Here is a 20,858-nt window from a genome sequence, read left to right as displayed (position 1 = left end):
TGGAAAAAAATTTTATAGAAACTACCATAAACAGTATATAACTGTAAATGGCTTTAAAAAGCCATATGGACGGATGAATAATCTTCCTTTTTGTTTCCATCTTTCCTAAATATTCTTCCACTTGGTGTTTTGCAACACCTTTTGCACTCGCTTTGATCAAAATTGTGGTTGGCCATTTGCCAATTTGAAATGTCCTACAAAATGAATTGCTTCTTTTGTAAATTAGAAAAAAAAAAAAAAAACTTTGGGAAATAGTGCTTTGAAATACTGTGCTGGAGTTACAGCTAGCCAGTAGCACTTTCTGTGGGAGCGAAGAAGGGTAGCATGTATAAATCATGATCCAGGTAATATTTTGTGCTTGCCTTCATAGATTCTAGTGCCTGTAGTTTGGAGCATCACAAATATTCTTTCAGGAAAGAATTACATATTTCCTGTGTCATGATGGCCTTTCGGTTTGGGTTAAACTTTCAAATGGCACCAGTACCCGATAGAAATTGGGACACATCTGTAACCAGCAATTTCTTGGCTGATGCTTAGTGATGACACCATGATTTTCACGTGAATGAGTTCACCCACTTTCATTGGCTTCCTTTTCTTATTATTTACTTTAAAATGTTAATTTAGGAGTTCCCCGTCGTGGTGCAGTGGAAACGAATCCAACTAGGAAGCATGACATTGCAGGTTCGATCCCTAGCCTCGCCCAGTGGGTTAAGGATGCGATGTTACTGTGAGCTGTGATGTAGTTCACAGACACAGCTCTGATCTGGGGTTGCTGTGGCTGTGGCGTAGGCCTGCAGCTACAGCTCCAATTAGACCCCTAGCCTGGGAACTTCCACATGCCGTGGGTGTGGCCCTAAAAAAGACAGAAAAGACCAAATAAATAAATAAATAAAAATTTTAAAAATAAAAAGTTAATTTATTCCTCTTACAGTTTAAATGCCAACCTCTTTGAATACTATTCTTGCAAGGTAACTTTGGATGTGGCCACTCTTCAATTTCCTTTTTTCCAATATCATCCAATGTTTTTTTAGAAAAAAAAAAAAATCTCTAAATGGCACATCAAGAAAAAATATCAGGAGTTCCTGTCGTGGCTCATGGTTAACGAATCTGACTAGGAACCATGAGGTTAGGGGTTTGATCCCTGACCTTGCTCAGTGGGTTAGGAATCCGGTGTTGCCTTGAGCTGTGGTTTAGGCTGCAAACGTGGCTCGGATCCTGAGTTGCTGTGGCTCTGGCATAGACCGGTGGCTAGGCTACAGCTCCGATTCGACCCCTAGCCTGGGAACCTCAATATGCCGTGGGAGCAGCCCAAGAGATGGCAAAAAGACAAAAAAAAAAAAAAAAAAAAAGAAGGAAAAATATCAGAGTTGTGAGATCATTTTTAAGCCAAAGTGGTTGTCAAAATTAACCCAATAATACATTGCAGGGCAATTCACTTATAGGGCACATTAACATATAAATAATAATGCTTTTATTTTTTGCGAACTTAGAAATGGCAGTGGAAACACAGTACAAGGAAATTTTAAAGCTCACATTTAAGAAAGAAATAGTTTTCTATTTTTGCCCATTGAAATGAAATGAAATTCTATATGTATATACATTATGAATCACTATAGGATTATTCAAATAGCTTTCCTTTCAATAATTTTCTTTCTAAATGCAATTCTTGACTCATATATCTTACTATAATATTCAAAATTATGATAGTGAAAAACTTTATTGAAAAGATGGACTATTAAGGCAGGATTAGATTGCTGGTCATTTAAAACTGTATCTTCACACTTTCATTCATAATGTGGATTTTCTTTCCACCTCTGTAATTAGCTGAAATAAAATATATTATGCCAAGATCTCTGAGCAGGAAATTGCCACTAAGTGTGAACGGGGACACAGCCAATCTCTCCATTCTAATGAAAAGTCATATCTGTACTGAGAAGAAAAAACAAAACATGCCAATGACTCAAAAATTTAGAAAAGTACCATTAAAATCAACTTGCAGCTTGTGTGAAAACTGTAATGAGAGGACCTGACATAATCAATGAATAAGATATAAAAGATGTAAAAAAGTGTCAAGCATGTTGACTTTAAGTCTTTCTCATACAGAATTTTTATATCGAAAATTAGGAAAAAATCAGCTTAGGAGTTCCTGCTGTGATGCAGTAGATTAACTATCTGGCTTGTCTCTGTGGTGTTCCCAGTTCAATCCCTGGTCCAGGAACTTCCATATGCTTCAGGTGAGGCTGAAAAAGGAAATAGGAAAAAAAATCAGCTTAAATGTCTAAATTCAAAAGAAAAACATATTTTATAAATACATTTATTATATATGTGTGTATAATAATATTTTTGCTCCCTTAGATTGAAAAGAATAATATAAGCTACTCAGAATAAACACGTAAATTTATGAAATAATGCAAAGCTCCACAGAGCATTTAGCCAAATCATAGCCAAATATGGGACAAAAAAATACCATTATGAGAGCCTATTGGATAAGTATGTGAAGATTCTTCATTCTTCCATATCACATCTCAAATGGTGTTTCCTCTGAACTCAAGATTTATCTTGGGAAAGACATCATTTTCAAGACCAAAGCCCAGTATTCCAGAATCTTAGGCTTAAACAAGGAATCTGAAGAGCACCGTTTTAGCGAAAATTCTGAGACTAATGTTTACTGATGCCACTACAATCAAATATGCTATCTTGAAGAATATTAAAATAATCAACTCTTGAGCTCCACTGACTTGTGAGTGAATGTGTGTGTGTGTGTGTGTGTTTTAACACAAATGTTTTCTACAAATAAACGTGGCCTCAAAACTCTTTCTTAGGTTGCTGGTGTATTTTTGTTTTTCCTATGTGGCACTGAAAGCATTTCTGTAGTTGTGCACAACTACATTTGATTAAAATCTGTCAGATTTATCTTTTTAGCAAGAGAAAAGAAATATGTGTTTCTCTAGAAAGGAAATCAATGTGTCTTTATGATAGATGCAGAGTGGAAGGCTGGATACTGTCATTTTAAGTGATGAAGCAGAAAGACAGGGTAGCTCCACAGTTATCACCAGTGGCTGCTGACATAATTGTTGGGAAGCAAAGCCCTGTTTAAATCTCATAATCATTGTTTATAGCATAGACTTACAGGCACTGACCTAATAGTTATTACTCCAACTTGTTAAGTTACAAAGTCTAGCTTCGGAGGTGTCCTTAGTTTACTTTGTTTAAATTTTCTTAGCCGTATCTTTTAGCCAGAGCCCTGCTCTGTTGCTCCACATAGGAGGGCACCAGGTCTGCAAGGGTGGATAACTTTGCAAAGCAAACAGAAAAAATGAAACCTAGCAAGCAGACCCTATGCTCTGCCCAAGACGATGGAAGCACGAAGCATCCTCAAGGGGACATACTGGAAACTGTCTTGTGGCAAAAATAAGTCCAGAGACCTCCTCCCTCCTATTGGGACCCACCTACCTCCCTAGGGGCCTCAGATAGAGAGCTGTGCTGGATCGAAAAGAAACTTCTTTTTTTTGTTTGTTTGTTTGTTTTGTTTTTTTGGTTTTTGGTTTTGAGGGCCACACTTGTGGCATATGGAAGTTCCCAGGCTAGGGGCTGAATTGGAGCTGCAGCTGCTGGCCTAGGCCATTGCTACAGCAACTCAAGCTGCGCCTGAGAACTACACCACAGCTCACAGCAATGCCGACTCTCCGACCCACTGAGCGAGACCAGGGATTGAACCCAAATCCTCATGGATACTAGTTGGATTCATTTCCCCTGCACCGCCACAGGAATTCCAAAAAGAAACTTCTGACCTGGCATTGTGAGGTTATAAGAATCTCCCCTCAGAAATGCTGCAACTAGCAAGACACCCTGTTAAGACCACCTGAGAAGTCACAGTGGGCACAGATGTCTCTGCAGCACAAGTATTAGTGTCTTGGTGGCTACCACCAGAAAAACATCCTAATGAACTTGTAAAACAATGTCAGGATTTATGAACTCACATGTCAGCTAAAATTGCTATCTTTCTGGCCTCATAGTGACATCCGTCAGTAATGTATTTGACGTGTTTATTTGTGGCCGCTTTTAACAATAACATTCTATGTATAAACCCCTCTCCTAATCAACTTTTTAAAAATATGTTAATTTTTATTCCTTAATGAATGTTTCAAGAAAGCATGACGTGAGTGTGTATGTGTGTGCTCTGCATATTAAGCCAGACCTGATTAAACCATTAAATGGCATCATATGCAGAGCACCCAGCCAAGGGTTTGAAACTGGGTAGATAATCTTCACAGGTCCATTCCTTATTTACCACACCTTTCTTCAACTTGCATATCCAAAAATTAAATAAATAAGCACAGATGACTAAATGCATTTGTTCAAAGCTAAATGACCCTTTCTCTTTTCTCCCAATGCCAGCCTTCCATCCTTACCTCTTTCCTACAATCTCCAAGCTATTCAGGAATCAGGGTGTAAGAATTACATATTAAGAATTCATTGGAGTTCCCGTCGTGGCTCAGTGGTTAACGAATCCAACTAGGAACCATGAGGTTGCGGGTTCGGTCCCTGCCCTTGCTCAGTGGGTTAAAGATCTGGCGTTGCCATGAGCTGTAGTGTAGCTGGCAGATGTTGCTGAGATCTGGTGTTTCTATGGCTGTAGCATAGGCCAGTGGCTATAGCTCCTATTCAACCCCTAACCTAAGTACCTCAATATGCCACAAGTGGGGCCCTAAAAAGACCCCAAAAAAAGCGATAGAAGGCATAAAACTTGGCAGAGTATCTAACTCAGGGGAGCTTATGCACAGTTACCCTTTTCAAGAATTAGGAGATGCTGGAAAACTGAATGCTGGGGGAGGTGGTTATACTAGGAAGTGAGAAGAGAGGGTGTGGCATCAGAATCTAGCAAGACAGACCTTCTTTACAACCTTCCCACTTACCGGCCAAGTAATGTGCCCTTTCTGAACCTCAATAGATTCACATATAAAGCAAGATTTTTTTAAATGCCTTCCTCACCAAGCTGCTATGAGAATTAAATGAGATGATGCATGAATGTACCTGCCACATAATAAGAGCTCTATAACCATGAGTTTACAGCATTCCTGTCATCGCCATCATTGTCACAGTAGGGACAGGGTAATAGGGTGGAATAATTGAGAGGCAGAAGCCAGGCAAGATGAGCTAGGAAAAGGACAAGACAGAAATGACCTTAGTCCAATATGATCCCAATCGTCTTGGAAACAGTGATTCTGTAAGGAAATTTTAAATCCTTTCCCCGTCACGGTGACCTTTCTATAAACTGGTTCTATATTTCATTTCCATTTTGCTCAATAATGCTACACCTCTCAAGAGGGTGCCCTGCCCACAGAGCCACGCCAAAGATGGCTGCAGGGATGGAGTGGATGGGAAGAAGCAAGACAGGGCGGCAGTAATGTAGCCACTAGCTGGCCCGTGAGTGCTCATTATTAGAAAGCTTCAGCCTTCAGGGTCATTCATATGGAGAAAGGAAGCCTCTTTCTCTCATTCTTGAAATAAATGCAGGGGAAGCTGCACCTCATCACTGCTGTGCTTGGCCAGAGATCTCTCCAAGGCAACATGGGCCTGTCTGGAACCAGATGGCTAGGTTCTAATCCCACTCCTGCCATTGACAAGCTGTGTGGCCTCAGGCAAGGCACTTGACTTCTCTTTGCCTCAGTAAAAGGAGGGCTGTAATGACAAACATTTATATAGAACTGCTTTAAGTGCTTACAAATATTAACCCATTTAATCCTTACAGCAGGTGTAGGAGGTAGGTCAGATAGGGCATGGTGAGAATTAAATGGTGACGGTACTTAAAGTATAAGCACGTAATATGCTTAGAGACCTTGTTGTTTGGCACATACTAAATACTACATAAGTACAAACTCCTGTTATCATTACTATTATAAATGCCATATATTAGCCCTGTCCTCATCAACATCATCACCATCTTTCTGTTCTGTTGCACTATGGCCCTCGGTAGCATTTTCTCTCTCCTCATTCCATCTCCAAGTTCTCTCCCCCGTTCTCAGGCACACAGAGTTATTTCAGTATTTCCTTCACATTCTTGCCATCCCTCCATCATATGGTCTTCATTCACCTTCCTCACGTTCTGAGACCTTGTTCTTCCATCTCATTTAAATGGGTGCCAACTCTCCCAGATCTACAGGGTGCCAATTACAGTGTTAGGTGTTCTCACCTACACAGAGTCCGGGGCTCAAGTGACCCAGTCAGAAAGCTATGATTCCAGCAGCTGTCCATTTGCCTCCAAAGCCCGCTCTTGTCTCATATCCTTATAATATCCACCTCACCATCCAAACTTTTTTTACCGTCACTCTCAAACACTGGACTGATTTGTTTGTAAAACATAACCTCCAAATTTTTAACATAAAGAATCATGATAACTTGATGTATTCATATCTTATTCTCAGTTTTTATGGTTTAATTTTTTAAAGGTGATCGATGAACTGTTTTGCAGCCTGTAATATGCCATCTTGACAAACAATAGTTTCTTATCCCAGCCCACATACCTTGAGATGATTATACCAATCAAGACCTCTTATTCTACATATTTTAAGCAAAAGCATGAAATAGAGAAAAGTTGGAAACAATTGGAATGTGTCATAAATGTGAATTGTTTAAATACATATTAGTAAATCCAGAAATGGAATAATGTGAAGCCATAACAATGACACTAAATAAATAGGTCTAGTGATAAGGACATATTTGATGATCTATTAAATGAAAAAGGCTGGTTACAATGTGTATGTAGAATGAGACGCAATTGTATACATCAGCAAGAATACATAACAGTGCAATGACAATGGCAGATTTGTGATGAAAGGGAAAATTCATTTTGAAGGTGTTCTTTGTTTTGCTTTGTGTAGTCTAACATTTTTCTGTACCAAGTATACATTGCTTTTACAGTATCGAAAAACAATAGAAAAAAACTACATTTTGGTGGAAAACACTGTTGGGTACTTATCTCCACCAGCTGAAACTATCCTCAGTTAAGCCTTTTAATCTGCTGTCTCATCAGGCTGTGCATTTGTTTGATAGATGGCTCAGTTGCCTCTGGCCTGTCATGTTGTTATTTGCTTTGAACTCTGAACATCTGGGTGGCAAGAACTATAGCTGCCTAATATTGTTTTTTAGTGTTTGGATATACAGAAAAATACATTAAAATTCTTCTGATCATTAGGATAAATCAGAAACAACTAGTCCAATGTGTTGAAGGGAAAAGTCAAACTTCTAAGCTTGGAGCATAAAGAGAAACAAAAGGCGCCCCATGTCACCATCTTCAGCCCCCTTTCAGCTGTATCCTAAAGAGCATGGCACACTCAGCTACGTTTAAAACAACCACGGGTGCATTTTCTTCCTGGTATAACTCAAATATCTAAAACTATCCCTTTGCTTCAATATATTATACATTAAACACAATCATTAACAATTTTTAAAGTTCTCATTTTTCTTATCAATCTTAAAGCACACTTTATTGATTAAAAGATAATGAATACATGTTCAGGAAATGGTAAAAGCTGAACTTTTATTTTTATTGAATTTCTAGTTTTATATTTTTATCTTCTGATTAAAATCTGAAGAGTAGCTGGAGTTTACTTCTGTGAGAGAGAGAAAGGGGTTGCGCCTGTTAAAAAGCAAAAATGTATCTGAAAAAATAAAAACTTCTGTTAAACACCTAGATATTATCCCTTTGCAATGTCAAATTGATGAATAATTGGGTAGTGGGGTTGTTGTTTTTTTTTAATTCAGTCACATAGCATTATATAGAATGCCACATAATTCATAATCTATAAGGACTAGATTAGTTAGAAAGTAACACTGGAAGCTGTTGCAATATTCCAGACCAAAAAGGATTAAGAAGTGAGTTCAGAGGGTAACTCTAGAGATGGAGAGACAGAAGTAGAGGCAAGCAATGGTAAGGAATTGACATTGACAGAAATTATGAATTGCTTTGGTAAAAGAGAAAGTGGGAGAGTCTAGGATAATTGTAGGTTCTTGCCTTGGGCAACTGGGTAGATGGTTGGCACATTTTCCCAAAATAGGCAGTGCAGAGGGAGGAGGGGTGGTCAGGAGAGGCAGTACATTTAGTCTCCTAGGCATAGTGTTTATAGTGCCTGCAAGATATCAAAGGAAGAAGTTGCATCTACTGGAAAGTAAGATCCCTGAGGGCAGGGATCTTGCTGGTTTAGTTCAACCAATCAGCACGTGGCTTTCAACATAATCACTACCTAGCACAATATCTGACAGATGATAAATGCTCAGGAAATTCCAGTTGAATATGTGTTCTTAGATGAACTGGGGCTAGATCTCAGGACAGTGTTCTAGGCAATTATTCAATGCTCTTTGGTTTCCCCACACTGAAAATTCTAGAACTTCTTCTGACCATTTTACTTCCAGAAATAAGATGATTCTGGTCCACCCCCAAAGAAGTGAATTACAAAACTCATACTAAGATTCCTAATGGTCCTATTACTCTTTGTTAATAGATATAAGCATAGTTGTTTGTTTACCAACAGAAGAGGAAAAACTTGGAAAGTTTTGAAGTGGTCGGATTAAGCAGAACGAATGATAGTCAGAACCTTGGAGTGAGCCTCTGACATTTTTTAATTGCACTATGGTTTTTAGGTTGCTATTGAAATGGTTAAGAGAGCCTAGTATGATTGTTGAGGATGCCTGTGATCCACATATACTCAAAACTCTCAACGAGATGATTGCATTAGAATGAGAAGCACTGAGAAATGCAGAGCTCAAGTAGAAATCTGGAAAAGACTTTAAGAAAAAAGAAAGGAAAACACCCTATAGTAAGTGTCTCTGCTACTTGAAGAAATTGGAACAAATCTCTTTGTGCCAGGGAAGCTTGAACTACCTGCCTATCCCTTTAAGCATTTTCATGTACAAATCAAACACAGATGGCCCATTACGTTTATGACCTCCTGTCAATTACTTTAGATGGAGCATGCATTAATTATTGAAATATTTTCATAGTATACAAGTTGTTAGTGGTTACATTGCCACAGATAATTTCAATTTTCTGATTAGAAGCCAGTAGAAAGAGTTTTATTTATAAAAATTAATCTATTGAATGTAGTAAAAACTAAATACAGTAGTGGATTTTTTTTTTCTTCCATTTAACAAAGCCAAACTAGAAATCCTGCCCTCTATCCTTGGAAGTAGCATTATGTCAGCATTGCACACAATACAAAAACTCTGCCAAAATCTATTACGATTGTAGTAAATTTTGATTCCTGGAGTTGTTTGTTATTTATGTCTAGAAGATAAAGACAATATTGGGAATAGCCCTCTTCTAGTCAATGTATAAACTCCATCCATAAAACATCTTGTTTTGTAAACTGTAAAATTTTTAAAAAGACCGAATTTGGTCGAAGCTTCAAATTGTTGCACCTACTTTCATTCAGGTCAATAAACACTTTAGACGATGAGAAAGTCCACCAAGCGTTTAGGCTCTTAACTGGGCCGCTAATTTTTGTCTGGCATAATAAACAAAACACGAGGTCATTTAACTATTGGAGAACAGTAAGGACATTCCAATAATGCAGGACCTTCTGAGAATGAGCAGGAACGCTTTGAAGAAACTTAGAGACAGGCTTATGTATTTTCTGTCACTCTGGGAGGAAGCTATTCCTTCAAAAAACATCAACCAAGCACCTACTAGGTGCAAAGGACTTCTCTGGGCATTCAGAGTACATTTGGGGAATAAACCAAAGATCTATGCTCCCACCAGTATAGATACTAACAGAGCTGATTACCTCTTTTCATCCTCAGACAGGAGAGCTAACTTACCTAACGTCACCCAGCAAGAAAGTTAGTAAAGCCAGAATAATAACCCAGGCTGCAGAACCCATGTTCTTAACTCACCACTTCTCGTGCCTTTACTATTTCCAACTCACCTCTCTCCAGGTCCTTGACACACGAATACTTAAATGTAGCTGTTAGCCTTTCTTCAGTAAAAGTCTTCTGTTAGGCAGACTAACCCTAAAGAAATTAGTTGTCTGTATCTCTTCCCTCTGAAATTCACTATAGAGAAGAATGTTTAGGCAAAGAATGGAAATAGTCATTCCAAGAATGCTGATTTCACATCCTCGTGGAATAAGGTGGCCCTGGAGGCAGCAGGCAAAGTCAACATGCTTCTTTCATTGGCTCCTTTCTCTGCCCAATGCCAAAGAGAGTTAAAAACTGTAATGCTCGAGAGGCACAAATAGGCAGTGCTAATGACTCTGTGCTGTTACGATAGTTTGCGCAAGATGGAAAAGAGCAATTCCCACATACCTCAGCAGCAACTAGGGCTGGAAAACGATGGTCCCCAACTAGAATCATGCCAGAGGATGAAGATTCAGCATCTGGACCAGGAGGAAACCATCTACCAGTGAGCAATGCTTACATAGTAGACCACTCTCTCAGATATTCAAACCAATGGGGAGAATTCATGTAAAAATTATTGACATATTAAATGCTGTTCAATGAATTTGGGACATTATTTTTGCCAAATTAAAAAGTAATATATTTTCCTACCAGTAATAATGTCCCCAAGCTTATTTACCACTTCATATTTTGAGGGTTTTTCTTAAAGTGAAGTATAGTTAATTTATAATGTTATGTTAGTTTCAAGTGTACAACAAAGTGATTCAATTACACACATACAAACACACATATGCTCTTTTTCAGATTCTTTTCCATTATAGATTATTACAAGATATTGAGTGTTCCCTGTGCTATATAGTAGATCCTTGTTGTTTACCTATTTTTTACATAGTAGTGTGTATACGATAACCCCAAACTCCTTATTTATCTCCCCTGTCCCCCTGCTCTCCCCTGAACTTCTATTTATAAAAAACTGTTTGCTATTGGTGAAAGAGAGAGAGGGTCAGGGATCTCAGATAACTTGTCTGAGGTCACATCATACTTGACAAAGAAGAGCCTGGAATGTAGGCTTACCAGTTTGTATCAGGCTCTGGACACTCCTTCCGAAGAACATGGAGAAGGTATTATGATGTTCATTGACCAAACGAGAGCCTAAAGCTCAGGAACACAGAATAAGTCAGTGTTTAATTCAGTTCAAAAGGAAGTAACTGGGCATGCAAAGTCCAGTAACGGCATGCGCACGAAGAGAGCATGAGTAGGAGAAACTAAGGCATACAAGAATAGAAATCAGTGGAGTTCCCATCGTGGCTTAGCAGAAACAAATCTGACTAGCATCCATGAGGATGCAGGTTCGATCCCTGACCTAGTTCAGTGGGTTAAGGATCTGGCGTTGCCGTGAGCTGTGGTGTAGGTTGCAGATGCTGCTTGGATCCTGTGTTGCTGTGACTGCAGTGTAGGCCATTGGCTACAGCTCCAGCTCAACCTCTATCCTGGGAACCTCTTCATGCCACAGTGAGGCCCTAAAAAAGACAAAAAAAAAAAAAAAAAGAAAAAAAAAGAAAGAAAAAGAAAAGAAATCGAAAACAAAATAATAAGTCATACAAGGTAAAGAAGTTGTACAAAATTGGAAGTAATTTACTTCATCTAGGATTGAATAAGGTCCAACTAATTGCAAATATACCTGTCTTATAATCAAAACTCTAATAATATTGTGACGAGTTGTGCAGTGTCTAAAGACGTTGTTTTTTATGAGATTGCACAATAAAATTACCTGTGAATCCCGGGGGAAAAAAATAGAGTTTTCTACTTACTGCATCAGAAACTTTGGACATAGGGCACAGGAACCTGGTTTTTAACATGCCATACTTGGAGCCCATAGTCTAAAACCTCGCTATTCAAAGTGTGGTCCATGGATCAGCAGCATCAACACCACCTGGGAGCCTCTTAAGACTGAAGAATCTCAGACCCCAGCGAGGCACACTGAATCTGAATATGCATTTTAACAAGATCCCCAGGAGTTCGTGTCATGGCTCAGCGGTTAGTGAACCCGACTAGCATCCATGAGGACACGGGTTCAATCCCTGGCCTCACTCAGTGGGTTAGGGATCCAGCATTGCCATGAGCTGTGATGTAGGTCACAGATGAGGCTTGGATCCCACATTGCTGTGGCTATGGTGTAGGCCAGCAGCTACAGCTCCAATTCAACCCCTAGCCTGGGAACGTCCACATGCTGAGAGTGTCGCCCTAAAAAGACAAAAAAAAAAAAAAATCCCCAAGTAATTTCCTCTCCACATTTAAGTATGAAGAGTAATGGTCTATAAATCCCTCTCCTATTATAGTTTTTCTTATCAGAAAAAAATCAGGCAACACAATAGACTGTTCTTAGTGAACCCACGAGAAATCCAAGCAAGAATTAAAATGTTCTTGTAAATTTTGTGAAAACTCAACATCTAATTAATAGGCCATCAAGTGTCTCAAGCATTTCCAAAATTCACCTTTGAAATATTTGGAAAGTAAACCATTATTTGCACATCACTAAATTCCCAGTAATTCTCCCCTTTCCCACAGTAAAGCACTTGGGCAATCCCATCTGCTGGTTTTCTTTGCCCCCTTATACGATAATCAATCCATCAAGTTCTAGAGACACAGGTGTGTTTATAGTGATTGGGGAAGCTGTGATGAGTTCTATCCACCCTGTGCCAAAGCTTCAGGTTTCTCCTACAGGCCCCTAGTGTGCAACCAAGGCAGTTTCCCCTCGTTTGCAATTGTACCCGCCTCTGCTTGGGGAAACCCCTCCAGCTGTCATCCTGGGATAAGGGAAGAAGGAATTGTCCTCCTCTAGTCCAATTCTCACCACTCAGCTAGGAGCAGTACAGCTAATGTAATGCTTGGATGTCAATACCTACTCATTATTATAACATTAAAAAATTTTTAAATAAATAAAATGGGTTGCAAGTCTACACCTCCTGACAAGTTTATGGTCCACATACATAAAAAGTTGTTTACATATGGGTGAGATTTTCAACTTTCCTTAAGAGTACATCAAGAACATTGTTCAATATTGCTATAGACTTCATAGCATTTTATTGCAATCTTGATATGCTATGTGTATGGAATCAATCTACTACTCTTGGACATATAGTTGGCTTCCAATTTTTTCATTATGAGAAATAAATTCTAAGAGCTCATTTTAGAGATTCAATCTCAATATTGAACAATTATCCTTAAAGAAAAGGAAAAGCTGGCCCATGGCCAGGATAACTTTGCTAACTCCCATTAGCCCACTCATAAGTGTATATCATTAGTCACAAGGGGAAACCAGGCAGAAAAATATAAAGACAACTATATAAAATGGATCCTTTTATATCTTAAAAATCAGCTGAATGTACATATTCTACTAAGAGACCCCAAAGTATCATTTTCATGTATGAATTACTATACATAATATAGACTAAATATGTTATTAATATATATGGGGTTAGCTCCATTGCACTTAAATGTTCTGAGTTACAAACAATTCACGGGTTACATGATAGGCCATTTCCTGATTAGATACCTGCACTTGAGTAGAGCTGACTAAAGATTTGCTCTAGCCTAACATTTTGATACAGCTGCAATTTGCTTACATTCTCACTTTCTGTTTTAGACTGTAGCATTGAAAACACATTACTATCCATCATTTAAAATCTGTTTAACCTTTATTTAGATCATACTCTGTATTAGCCATTGCACTGAGAATGAGACCAGCATATGATTTTTGTTTTCCCTTTCCTATTCTCCACCCATCATTGTTCCACAAGTGGTGACACTCGTTTTGATGGAGCATGAGGAAGATAGAAGCCACATGGAATAGCTCACCTTTGAAAACAAAGTTTCCTCCCCTGGCATTTCAGGCCATGAGAAGGGTGGAAAGGCAGAAAGGTTGAGGGGAGCATGACTGTTTTGTTTTGCTAAGTAGAAGATCTAGAGAGGAGAAGGAGAAAATAAGTTTTAAAAGATGGTTTGGGGATAAATCATGGAGGACTTTGAATGGCAAGACAAAGAGTCTGATAGTAAGAACTTATTTTAAGCAAGAGCAAATCAAAACCAGATTTGTAGTTTGTAAAGATTTAGCTGGGTGAAGAGGATGGAAGAGAGAAGCGCCTGTGCAGGCGATATAAATAAGGAGCTACAGATGGTAAGAAGGGTCTGGATGCAGAGGGAGGCAGCAGTAAGAACTGAGCAAAGGACACTACAAAGGGGAACAGAAATCACTGGGTGAAGGGGGCAAGGAACTTTGTTCTTGGCAAGTGGTTCCTAGGACAACCTCCTTCCTGGGCTCTAAGTCCTAAGCACCACTTTGTTACTTTTTGTTTAAAAGGCCATCTTCTAAAATAATAAAATCTGTAGGCCTTGCTGAATAAACCTGGCTAAACCAATTGTTTAAATCACAACGTGTTTCAAGCTGTGATTTAAATGGAAATGTGTGAGTTCCAGTTGTGACACAGTGGAATTGAATCCAATTAGTATCCACGAGGATGAGGGTTCAATCCCTGGTCTCACTCAGTGGGTCAAGGATCTGGTGTTGCCATGAGCTGTGGTGTAGGTCGCAGACGTGGCTCAGATCCCAAGCTGCTGTGGCTGTGGCCATAGGCCAGCAGCTACACCTCCAATTTGACCCCTAGCCTGGGAACTTACATATGCCTGACTTGCAGCCCCCAAAAAAGCAATAATAATAATAATAATAGTAGTAGTAGTAATAATAGAAAAGAAATGGAAATGTGTCATTGATTTCATGAACACATTTCAAAAGGAGCAGTAGGCTCTTTTTTGGTTTTTTTAACTTATGCCAGCCCCATCTATGAATGGCTAGCCACCTCAGTGGACATGAGCAGTCCAAATGCTAAACATCTGGTGAGTGACTAGGCTTTCTGGCACCCACTGCCCAGGAAGAAGGAAAATTCACTGGGAAAGTCACCATGAATGGTCTCCATCTTCTTAGAAAAGCAAAGGCAACATTTTGAAGGAAAAAGGAGAGTGACTGAGTGATGTGTAGGTTTGAGTAGAGTTGAGAAAATTGTATCAGAGATTTTGGTAAGGCTTTCATTGAAAATAAAAATTTCTAGATAATTTGGCAATAACCAATAAAACATACAATATGCGTACCCAGCAATTTCACTTTAAGTAGCCATGCTGGAAAAATACTCACAGCATATGAATATTATGCATATGAGTACATGAGAAATATTTGGGCACATAAGGAAGTATTACAGGGTTATTTACTGTAATGTTCTTTATAATAGCAAAAATGTGAAAAAGAACCTACCTGTTTATTGTATGGGAATAATATGGCTATGTTACTAGCCATAACATAGGAAATTCTAGACGCAGTTAGAAAGAATGTGTATCTGTTCACTAACAAGTTCCCCAAAACACTGATGAGTGAAAATATCAAGTACATAATGTTATTTATAATATGACATATGTTTTATATCAAAGACATCTTTCCTCTAAAATAATTCATTTTGGAGTTCCCATTGTGGCTCAGCAGATTAAGAACCTAAAGTAGTGTCCATGAGGACACGGATTTGATCCCTGACCTTGCTCAGTGGGCTAAGGATCCGGTGTTGCTGTGGCTGTGGCATAGGCCTGCAGCTGCAGCTCCAATTCAGCCCCTACCTGGGAACTTCCATATGCTACAGGTGCAGCAGTAAAATGGAAAAAAATAAAATCCTTTTTTTTTTTTTTTTTAAGTCAAGTGAGGTTTAATCCAGGAGTCAATGACTGAATAGCCATGGATGATAGACAGAAAGACAGACAAGCGTTGGCAATCTCCATTAGAGCCACCAATTTGATGTAGTGTTACCAAAATAACTCTATTCAATATAATAGTGCAGCCCCCACAGCCTACATAAATATCCAAGAGCATGCTAATGAACTGCCAACGCAGGAACACCCTCGTTTATGTCATATTTAAAAGAGAATGTGAAACAGCAGAGCCTCTTGAGATGAATCCATGAATGGAGCTGATTTCAAATCAGAACTAAGGAATGTAGATTGGAATTTATTCACTCAGATATTTTTCTCGGTCTAGAAAAAGTGGTAGCAGATTATTTTCTAAATTATAAACTATGACTGCAGTACCTTTATATCAGTTCCAATTTTGGAGGACAAGGTAGAGCTGTGCAATTTTAATATAGTTTAGCAAGTAGCGATTATTGTAAGAACTTTTTTTGCTCCCTTAGGACTTTTTCACTTAAGAACTTTTTTTGCTCCCTTAGGACTTTTTCACTTAAGAACTTGATGGTGTTTGGGGTAAAGTGTTATAAGAGGGATTCTAGCACATGACAGAAAGGAAAATATTAACCTATTATGTAGCCAAGAGCCAGATGAATCTTTTAGGCAGTTCAAATTAAGTTTGAAAAAGAAAGAGAGAGTCAGAACATGAACAATTCAGGTATTCTGAAAAATGCTCAAATATCTCTCCTCCTAACAATCCACTTTAGTGGATTTTCAGTTATTTTGATCACCTTGCTTCGACTCTGTAAGTCTCAGAAGTAAGTTCTCATGTAAGTCGTTTTATTTTTTCATGTGTTTGAAAGAAATTACCACTGACTATTTCTTTGAGCCTAAAGTTGAAGCATCTGCCATGCTGAGCACATGAGAGTCACTCTGGGAAAAGGGTGTTTAATGAATAACTTTGCAGTAAAAGGCCTTGAAAACTTCTTCTAAACATTAGACCCCCATGCTTGCTTTCTGAAATACATTAACAGCCTCCAGAAGTCTCAGGGATGCTGGCAACCCTGTTAGGCAGACTTCAGAAGGCCCTGACACTGAAGTGCATCCTGAGGTTTCCTCGCAAACCGTCCCACACTGTCCCCGCTCTCCTCGACCCCCTGAGCTCCCACCTCCACCCCCAGCCACTGTTTGGAGATCATGTTGACTGCAGTTCTCCTGGAGAGAAAGACTGATAAAGCAAAGCAATTGGGGTTATTTCTTATGCATGAAATTGATTAAATGCTTCACTAAATGGCTTATAAATTTGCTTCTCATATTTCTGTCACCCACTGAAAAGATTACAGAAACTCCGCATATAACCATGTTGTATACAAGACCAAATTACAAAAGGTTGTAAAAACTAATGTTTTGTTTAAAGTTTTGAGCAGGACCATATGCCTTCAGTGACCTTGAGTAAGCTATTTTAATTCAAAACATTTCAAAGAATAGAAAGGGGAGAGATATTCAACTCCATAACAAACCAGACGAGTGGTGGCGGGTAGACCTCAGTTAACTCTGCTGAACTTCTGCTCTTTCTTACGAAGAGGGAGAGTGAATCACCTCCCACCAACACCTTATAACTCCAAAGCTGGGAAGCACATGTGATGTCAACAAGGATATACTCACAAAAGAGATGAGAAAAAGGACTTTAAGTCCTCCCCAAGTTGAATCTGCTCTATTATTTTTAGTTCAGAGACACATCTGAATGAGCTCTGAGTCTTGCATAGACTTGTAGGACTACGGAGAAAAGACAAATATTAGCACGGGGGGTGGGATTGTTTTATGTTTAGGGTTTTTGTTTGTTTGTTTTTAATCTTTATGCATCCTTCAAAGTTAAGTTCTATTCTTTCTTCCAGGTGAGAATTCCTTCCAACTCTTGGTTAACAATGGCAGGAGATGGGGGAATTTGAGCAAGGAAGCGATTTATAGGCAAGCACGTGACCTACAGATGTTACTTGGGAAACGAATCCTTTTCTTAACATGGCCCTAAAAGTACCTTCACTTCTACAAGAAAAATGATATTCTTTCATAACATTTATAAGACATCATGTCCCCAGCAAGAATTAACATTTGGCATTAACGCACAGCTCTGGCAAGAGCTTCAAGAGGAGACGTTTATAACCAAGGATGTGCTTAAGATCCCTACTGGTCTGACCTTTGCAATACACATCCCCAACCTCCTATCACCTTCTGGAATAGCCAGTTTAGGAGCCAAGGTGCTGCCACAGCCACCACCATCTGGACCCCAGGAGAGTGGAAACAATCAGGAAAATGCTGTCAGTGGGAGGGGAGGCGAGGGGATCGGGAAAGGCAGGTAGACTTTCCAACATCAGCCTAGATACACATCTGCTTTTGAATGCGGTTTCGGGGTACAAGCAAGGGGTTGCAATGGAATTATCTCTCATTTGTGAAAACACAATGTAATCTCAGTAGTAAAATCCAGGTTTCCCTTTTTTTTTTTTTTTTTTTTTTTTTTTTTTTAATGAATACCTGTTCTGGGAGATATGCCAGCTATTCAGGGATGATTTAACCAGACCATCAACAGCTGGACAACTTACTTAACTCTTCAGTGATGACTACATGAACCTTCTTGTTGGCTTCAAGCCACTACATAATTAATGTTGATGCCAGACACAGAGCATTTAATAAATTATAACAAAGAGATTCCTTATTATACAACACATAGAATAACTAGCTTCTACCCACAGGTGTTTGCCATCTTAGAAGATGTGAATGCGTGGTTCCTAAAGTTTACTGGCTAGAACACTAATTCCACAAGATTATCCCTTCTGAAAGGGTTTTGCTGATCAAATCCATGAGGCAACGCTCTTCTGGAGAATCGCAGTGTATAGGAATGTGTTAGAGGCCGCTGTGCTGCAAATGATCCTATCTAATTCAGTTTACCTAGAGTTTCTCACTTCACCTCAGACTTTTTTTTTTTTTTTTTTTGTATTAGTGCTTAGAAACTTGGAATTGTTCTTTGCAACATACTCAGGGAAACACTGATTTAAACCTACTGCACATCTGGCAGACCAACGCACCTCTTTTGAAAATTTAGCAAAGCTCTCAGCTGCTCCTTCAGTAAGACCCTTGGCCAAAATAAAAGGAATCTCTAATCTCACTGCAAAACGGCCTCCTCCTTGGGATATGCCAGCCTTAAGCCATGCACATTTTCCTCTCCTAATTGGGACAGTTGCATATTCAATGGCTCTGTGTGTGTGTATACACACATATATTTTGTTTTGTTTTGTTTTAAGAATCTCAGCAATCAGGCACAAGAGCCTGTGAGCATTGAATGCCCAGATGAATCTTCGCTGTAGTTATTAGTAAATAAATGCTTCAGATACCTTGATTTTCCTTACAGATTCCTTTTTGTCTAAGATTATTTACAAACCTACTTTCACTTTCTATTGCAAATAACAAGACAAAAGCCATGTTTAACTTCCCCTTTCTAAAATCAAAATCACTCACACATCAACATCATTCAAGAAAACCTAGTGGTGCATGTGAGTGAATGAGAGTGACTTGATTAGGGAGATAAGCTTGCATCTACCTTCCTTTAATTTTTCTTAAGTAAATCATTTGCACACTTCAGCCCCTTAACTAGTTTGAGTAGAAAATTACCCAGGAGGCACCAGAGAGGAGGTGGTTGACAGTGCTGGATGACAACCCCTTCGCCAGCCTCTTTGTATTATATCTTGGTTCTCAAACTGTTGGGAGTGTCAGACCCACCCAGAGGCTGTGTTAAAAAAAAAAAAAAAAAAAAAAAAAAAAAAGCAGGAGTTCCCGTCGTGGCGCAGTGGTTAACCAATCCGACTAGGAACCATGAGGTTGTGGGTTCGATCCCTGGCCTTGCTCAGTGGGTTAATGATCCGGCGTTGCCGTGAGCTATGGTGTAGGTTGCAGAAGCGGCTCGGATCCCGTGTAGCTGTGGCTCTGGTGTAGGCCAGTGGCTACAGCTCCGATTGGACCCCTAGCCTGGGACCTCCATATGCCGCAAGAGCGGCCCAAGAAAATGGCAAAAAGACAAAAAAAAAAAAAAAAAAAAAAAAAAAAAAAAAAATCAGATCTTGGGCTGTGTACCTCAGAGTTTCTGTTTCAGTGGGTCTCTGAGGAGGGGCCTAAGAATTTGCATTGTGCCCTGGTGATGGTGATGCTCCTGCCCTGGGACCACATGTGGGGAATGAGAGCTGTAGGGCAGCTCCAGCACTTGCCTAATCAAAGTTACTTGGTGCCCCTGTCACCCCAGACTCCTGAGATGACATCTCTAGGAAGGAGACTTGGGCATCTGTATTTTTAATAAACACGGCAATCCCTTTAAAACATGCAGGTCTGGACTACCTCAGCTGGAGAAGCAGGGTTTGCCTTTTAGATCAGGGCCTCGGGTCCTGGACCCCCACCTGTCTCTGCGCCTAGGGAGCCTCCCTGCTCCAGGCATCTTCAAAGTGCAAGCGGGCCGAAGACCCGTAAATGCCCCATCCAATAACTTGTCTGGTAATTGGTATATTGATTGCTAATGTCATCATGTTTTAGTATATATAACCCCCTCACTCTATTACACAGCCCCCCAACAATCCAAAAAGTCATTGTTTATTCATTGTGACTCCCAAACTGGCCCTTGTCAGTTCCTGCTGGAGGGCTTGCTGATAAAAATCAGCAGATGATTGGATGCACACATTCTTAACATGACTGACCCATGACATCTCAGAGGGCAGCCAGGGAGCCTGTCATTACAGTATAATACTTTTCTTTCTTCCTCCTTATCTAGCCCCAGATGACTTGGAGATTTTTATTAACTCATTAATGACTGAAGATGTCATTAAAGCCAGTAGAAGAGTTTTTGGTTTTTTTGCTATTTTTTTATTTTATTTTTCTTTCATTCTTTCTTTCCTTAAGCGAGAATAAGTATGCAATTTGCTCCTGGTGAGAGGGGAACGGGCTTATGGATGAAACAGCTAAGACAACCAAGGGGAGAGACCCTTTATTAGAATTTGCAATCTGACTGACAGGTACTGGGGTTGAACCGTCTGCACACAGAAATATCAAGTTGCTTCAGAATTAAGTTGGGCGAGAAAAAATGGGGCAATTTGGTAAGGAAATAGCGACCCATAAAATTCAGCAATTTCTATTTGTGTTGTGGGACCAATCTTTCCAACCTAACAGCTAAATTAAAACAAGAAAAAATTCAGAGGAAGGCTACTGAAACC

At 39.4% G+C, this 20,858-nt stretch overlaps 1 long non-coding RNA gene across 1 annotated transcript; it reads right to left on the bottom strand.

The window, feature by feature from the left end:
- On the bottom strand, nucleotides 7,599-11,307 carry LOC110261613. The gene is made up of 2 exons (XR_002345967.1): nucleotides 10,969-11,307; nucleotides 7,599-10,373 (listed from the first exon to the last, which is right to left on the bottom strand). It is a non-coding gene; the product is annotated as an uncharacterized LOC110261613 (long non-coding RNA).

Source organism: Sus scrofa, chromosome 7 (genome assembly GCF_000003025.6).
Source record: "Sus scrofa isolate TJ Tabasco breed Duroc chromosome 7, Sscrofa11.1, whole genome shotgun sequence".
Classification (NCBI taxonomy): Eukaryota; Metazoa; Chordata; class Mammalia; order Artiodactyla; family Suidae; genus Sus; species Sus scrofa.
This window is presented reverse-complemented; position numbering and strand designations above follow the sequence as displayed.